A 7,408-nucleotide genomic window follows, 5' to 3' on the forward strand; every position below is an offset into this window, starting at 1 on the left:
ACTTATGCCTAAGTATATAGGCTCCTTACAATAGATTCCCAAACCTATGCCCCATTTTGAGGTAAAATTATCAACTTGTTTGAAGTGTTAATGGTTGTTTCCCAGCACCTGTTTCCCTCTTCTTTACTTCCTTAGTTCTTAAAGCTATGTTTCTGCACTTGCACTCTCTTCTTATACTTATGTTCTGCCCCCCTCATGTGAACCTTGCCTTGGGACTCATGAGCTCCCTCTAAACTTGGACACATGAGGGCTGGCATTTCCACACTGCACTTGTCCCTATTCTGGTTATGAAACTTGGGTTTGAGCACTACCCGAGGTCCTATTGAGGCCCTTAAGGAACTCTGACACACTCAAGTCCGAGAAAGGTTTTGGATCAGGGTTTTTAAGTTGGTTTATCTCATAACTCAGATTGGAAGTCAAGAATCAAGCTTCATCTGGTTGTAATTGTAATTCTTTTCTTTGTATTTTCCTGATGTAGTTAGTATTTAGTATTCCTGATTTGTAATAAGTTGTAATAAACTTTTGGGGCTAGCTAGTGAAAAGGGTTGCGTATTTTATGCATGTCAAGGGTAGAAACCATGCCTATAGGACTATTTAAATTTTCTGCATATTCAAACTACATTTAGAAACCATGTCTATAGGACTTCTTGTTCAACTTCACATCTAGATAACCTGCCTATAGGGTCATCTAAAATCCTGCGCATTTGTCACCGTTTAGGTACCAAGTTTTAGGGCCCAAGTGGTTATAATGCAGTAACGCGTTAAAATCAGTAACATATAGAAATCATGCCTATAGGGGTTCATAAGTAAAATCTTGTTCGTTTCTACTCACATGCGATGTTAGGTATCATTTCTATAAGGATCTAAAATCAGTAACATATATAAATCATGCCTATAGGGATTCTTAAATAATTCTGATTCACTTCATTCACATTCAATGTTAGATATCATGTTCATAGGGATTAAAATCTATAATAGTAGATACTATCACCTGCAGAATCTGTAATCAGTCTAATTTAATTTTATACATTCTGCATCTCTTTTACTAATCGAATTCCCTTACTTAACAAGGTTTAGCAAGCATGCCTATAGGATCTCAAACACTTCGTTTTGAGTTATTACTGTCTGAACTCAGTAGATATCATGTCTATTGGACCCCGACTAAACACTTAGGCAAGCCTTGGAGTAATAACTGTAAACTACATCTGCTTCCATTAATCACTACAACCAGCAGGTAGGCCTGATTCAGACTTCTTATCTGAGTTATGTAATAAACTAATCTACCTCAATAATTAACTTCCCTCGTCTTTATGTGCTTTAATCAGACCCAAAAAGTATGTGCAAGTCATGCTAGTTATGTGTTTTTGTTTGAGGAGGTATACTTGAGCCTTATGTGTTATGTGCTTCCCCTTTAACGTGCAGTCTTCTATATGTTTTGTATGCCGCCTTAGATTTTTACCTTTGAAACCTCAAGTCAGCCTAATATCCCTCCCTTTTAGGATTAGTAGTGTTAAGTGCCTCCAGGACTGATAGGAATGGGACGGGTAATAGCATGCAATAAGTAATCGAGACCAATCAGCGCTTTAATACTTTAACAGGGTGGGAAGGGTAGATATGGATATGATGACCACGCGATAATATCACGTGTATCCCCTCGTTGAGGAGTGATTACCGGACATTGTGTGGGGTGATCCATATTAAGTATAAACTTAGGACCTCGTTCCTTTATTTGCAAACTCTTTCCTTTTAAAACGCTTCTTTCAAATGTTCTTTATTTTATGTGTTTAAATCCCCTAATATTTGAGCCCATACCTATCTATTCGCTAAATTCACAATAGCTGTCTGGCCGGAAAACACATTAGTGGATCTTGAGGGGTGCCTAACACCTTCCCCTTGGGATAATTTCAAGCCCTTACCCAATCTCTAGTTATTCAAACAAACTCAGAGTTCAATCTCTATTGGTGTCCTAATGCACCTTAATCATTAGGTGGCGACTCTTCGAATGCAAACCCAGTTCCCAAAAGGAACGAGTTGTCCCTCCAAATTTCATAAACCCGATTTCGCGAGAAAAAGGGGGCCCGACAGCATGGCGACTCTGCTGGGGACTTTTAGGCTTTTACCATTTCAGACTATTATTGTGAATTTATGTGCAATTACTTGTTTAATTCCTTTAAGCATTCATTCTCCTTTTTGATTGCAAAACTGACTTGTCTTTTTGTTTCTTTCCTTTACTACTTTCCTTTACTACTGCTTTAAAATTATGAAACTGTTGTATTTACTGCTTTCTTAAACGTGCAAATACGTGACAACATGTTTTTAATTATTGCATAATCATGCTAAACATCATATTCTACTCGTGCCAAACAAATCCCATAGCAACGGTTATAATGAGTGGTTGCGCTCTTCCGATATTATCACCCCTAAATCCGAAAAGGCGTATTTGCGGTAAAATCAGTCGATCAACGGTGTAGTCGATACGGTTCCGTGCCTTTCCCCTTTGAGTTGTCCGCTCAAGGGTACCAGTCTAAAACCCCATAGAAACCTTACTATATTTGAACTGTGCATGCATCATGGTCAAACCTAGCCGACTCATTTATGTTGTCAGCATAATGACTCTTTAAGATAGCCTTGTCCAAAGTCCACTGGGTTTCCCTAAACCTAAACGGACACTACCAGGTTCTGTGCATTTATTTGGAGAACTAAATGCTTTATGCCAATTGTTGATATTAAATAGTCGAGTCTGGTGGGGGTAAGGACCTAACCTTATTTGTCTTGTAGAAATATGTGGCACGAAGTCCCTAGATTCGGCATGGTCACCAACATCCACCCAAAACTGCTAAGCTGGTTGGAGGATCTTCACTCCAGTGATCAAACTCTTGTCCGGAATTATCTGGGCAACCTACCTTCTATCATGGAAATCCAACCCAACAACAAGATCATAGAAGCTGCTACATTGTTTTGGGATTGTGAGAGATCCGTATTCTGTTTCGGGGACACTGAGATGACACCCTTGCTAGAAGAAATAGGAGGATTGGCCGGCATAGCATGGGAAACTTTGGGTTTGTTGATGCCTGAGAACCGCAAGGGCAGGGGCTTCCTCAAAATGATGGGTCTGAAGAAGAATCCAGAACTGACATGTCTAAAAGAATCCTATATCCCCTTTAACTATTTGTACGAGAGATACGGTCACAGCAAATCCTATCGTACCTATCCGGACGAGTTTGCCATCACATCATTAGGGCATATTCACCGAAGGGTCTTTGTATTCATGTTTTGTTTCCTGGGACTGATTGTGTTTCCAATGAAGAAAGCAAGAATCCACACCAGACTGGCCATGGAAACTAAGACCTTAATGGAAGGAATTGGTGGGCAACCCATCAGCATTGTGCCCATGATCATTGCGGAAATATATCGAGCCTTGGAGAAGTGTCAGCGAGGAGCCAAACACTTCGAAGGCTGCAATTTGATACTTCAGCTCTGGCTCATGGAGCATCTCCAAAGGGGTGAGTACCAACAAGAGATCCAACGAAGGGACTGGGATGATCATATCGCCTTCCAGCATCCGAGGTGACTGAATTACATGCCCAATATATTTGCTCAGGTGGAAGATGCCAAAGGATGGGTAAAGTTATTTGATAATCTAACTGAAGGTCAGGTACAATGGATGTTCGAGTGGTTCCCTACCTAGGAATTCATCACCCGATCCAGGGATGCACCATTTCTAATATTAATCGGTATGAGAGGAACCTATCCTTATGTTCCTCTCCGAGTTTTGAGATAGGCTGGTAGGAAGCAGGTTATACCTAGGGTCGACTAGATGAGTCACTTCCGGGTTGACATCCAGGCTGATGATAGTCCTTATAAGTGCCAAGCTCAGCATATGTGGCACTGCAAGATCATCATGGGAAGAGATACCATCGAGCCAGATAGATACCATGCTGGTTGCGCTCCCTACTATTCAGGCTGGTTGGAAGATAATCACGATGGACTGGGCCAGATAGGGTTTGCTAGGGGCCACAAGATCATAGATGAAAGGGCCGAGGCACAGGTCAAATACAACCAATTGCGCAAGAGGATCCGTGAGTGCGAAAACAAGCACCGTGAAATACAAGAAGCCTATCAAAAGTTAATTGAGGAATAGAAGGACATGGCTATCAGTGCCAACAAGCGACTGGGATACTTGGAGCGAGGCATAATAGAGTTGGAAAGAAAGTTTCTCAAGAGGGTCAAATACTGCCAAAATACTAAAGGAAACGAAGGTGGACATCTAGCCAGAGCCTACCTACTGCTTGGACTTCACGAGCTGGGAAAGCTGTTCGACGGAACCAAGGATACCGAATCTGGGGAAGGGCCTTCTGGGACCAAATAGATAGGAGTTTTTTTTTGCTTTATGAAATGTAATAAGGCCAATGGCCACTAGTGACTTTTATTTCCTGTTATTTAGTGTCGATTTGGGATTCGTCTACTTTTTATCAATAAAATGAGGAATTTAGCATTCTAAGTTCTCCAAATCAATTTGTCTCTAGGCCTACCTCGGGCATAAAGAGGTCCCCAAATTAGGACACGATTTACATTCTTGCACTATGTGTTTAAATATCGCAACGCTTTTTATAATCCTCACTAACTTGGTTACCTTTTGTTTTTACTTTTGTTTATTATTTCCCCTCCCCAAAGGTTAGTTCATGCACTCTGGCAACATCATCTTATTCTACGAGATCCAAAGTCCCTCCACCCACTCCTCCTCTCAGTCCTGTCACAAACAAGAGCAAAGGGAAGATGGAAGATTTGAACAATGCCAGAAAAGAGAACTCAACTAAATGGGTAGAGGTCACTCATGGTCATGGTACTCAGGTTTCCAAAGAAAATGCATCCTAACTCGAACAAAAGCTGCTGAAATTTTAAGAACTTGATCAGGTTCCAAATCTGGCAAATCTATCATTTTCTCTCACCACTCCAGATATTAATTTCCCAAATGCTCAGAACCCTACACCTCCACAGAATATCCCAAAGCAACAAAACCATCCCCTTCCTCACCACCACAGCAACACCTGCCACACCTCAAACAACACCCCGCTGCTCATCCAAGAACCCCTGAACTCCACAAATAACCACTTCCACACCCACCATAGCATCCCTATCTACGTGGAGACTATGCCACACTCTACCCAACCTATTTCAAGCACACCCGAGACTGATGACCTGCTCATTAGGAACCTGGCTGAGGAACTTAAGAAATTTACTAGCCGAATTCAAGGTGTTGAAGGAAGTAAGGGAATTGAGAGGCTAAACTATGAAGATCTTTGCATACAACCCGATGTCGAACTGCCCGAGGGGTACAAACCTCCAAAGTTTGAAATTTTTAATGGTACAGGTGATCCAAGGGTCCATTTGAGAACATATTGTGACAAGCTGGTTGGAGTAGGGAAAGACGAGAGAATCCGCATGAAGTTGTTCATGAGGAGTTTGAAAGGAGATGCTTTGTCTTGGTACATCAGCCAAGGTCCAAAGAAATGGTCAAACTGGGTAGGTATAGCGTCCGACTTTACGGACAGGTTCAGGTTCAATACTGAGAATGCGCCGGATGTGTTCTATATTCAGAATCTAAAGAAGAAGCCTACAGAAACATTTCGCGAGTATGCCACTCGCTGGAGGTACGAAGCTGCTAAGGTCAGACCTACCTTAGAAGAGGAACAAATGAACAAATTCTTTGTCCGGCCTCAGGACCCATAGTATTATGAAAGGCTGATGATGATTGAGAGCCACAAATTTTTTGACATTATCAAGTTGGGTGAAAGAATCGAAGAAGGCATCAAAAGTGGTATGGTTACAAACTTTGAGGCCTTGCAAGCTACAAATAAGGCCTTACAGTCCGGTGGTGTGTCCAAGAAAAGGGACGTAGGAGCCGTAATGGTTGCACATAAAACCAAATCTCCCATCAAATACCAAACATACCCAACTCCTCTACTCACATATCAGCCTACTCTGAACTACCAAGCACTCTCACCCTCCTACCAAACTCTACCATCCCCTTATCAATCACCTCTACCCTCCATATATCAGCCTACTTTACCCAGATATTCCCACCCGCTCATGTCTACCAAACCTATAATGCTCAACCATCCCACTATCAGTCCCATCCCACACGCCAAAACTTCCTTAGACCTCGATAAATTACTATCGTATACCTCCTAAACAATACAAAGCCATTGTTGAACCTATTGACCAGTTGTACAAAAGACTCAAAGCTGCTGGTTATGCCACCCCTATCCCTGCTGCAACTCCTGAGAACCTTTCTCAGTAGGTTAACCTAAACAAATCTAATGCATAACACTCTGGCATGAAGGGACACGACATCGACGAATGTCGTTCCCTGAAGGACAAGATCCAGGCTTTGATTGACAACAAGGTTATTATGGTAAAGCAACCCGCTCTGAATGTCCGAAATAATCCTCTGCCAGACCATAAGGGTGGAGGCATTCACATGATTGAAATAGAGGATGACTGGGATCCCGAGGGATCAATTGGTTTGATTGCAGAAGGTGATGACCCAAAGAAGCCAATAGTTACCCTTAATCCAATCATAGTCCAGATTCAGCCATCTGGGGAGACTGAGGTAAATATGTTTGTGCCATTTGAGTTTGAAGCAATGTCATCTGCAAAGACACTATCGCCAATAGAGGTCGAATTCGTGTCTCCAGCCAATGCACCTGCACCGTTCGAAGTTCCAGTTTTACCACCCAAGGTACATGCTCCGTTCGGAGTAAAGATAGCCATACCGATACCAGTGGCGATGTCAACCATGAAGCCATTCCATACAAAGGAAATACCCTGGGACTATAAAACCAAGGCAAAAAGGAAAGGCAAAGTTAGGTTCGAAGAGACTATTGCAGCACAGGGTATGACGAGAACTGGTAGGGTCTATACCCCGGAATACCTAGCTGAGTCAAGAAAGCTGGCCTCTAATCGGTCACCCATCATTGAGACAGGTCCAGACGATCTTTGGAGAAAGATAGAAGCCAAGGAATACTCGGTCATCGACCAGTTGAACAAAACACTAGCGGAAATCTCCATCTTTGCGTTGCTACAAATTACTTTTCACGAGGATGAGCTGCCACCTAAAGGGTTGGGTCACAACAAAGCACTGCACATCATTGTGCAATGCGAGGACTACTTTATCACCAGGATCTTGATCGACGAGGGTTCTAGTGTCAGCATCTGTCCACTAGTGACACTCAAGAAGTTGTGAAAAGGACTGCATGAGATAAAAGATGGAGCCATCAACGTGAAAGCCTTCGACGGTTCCCAAAGGTCCACTATTTGGGAAATTAGTCTGTGTTTACAAATGGGGCCAACTTGGTTCGATGTCGATTTCCAAGTGATAGACATGTTAGCATCTTACAATCTGCTA

Source organism: Nicotiana tabacum, chromosome 16 (genome assembly GCF_000715075.1).
Source record: "Nicotiana tabacum cultivar K326 chromosome 16, ASM71507v2, whole genome shotgun sequence".
NCBI classification, from domain to species: domain Eukaryota; kingdom Viridiplantae; phylum Streptophyta; class Magnoliopsida; order Solanales; family Solanaceae; genus Nicotiana; species Nicotiana tabacum.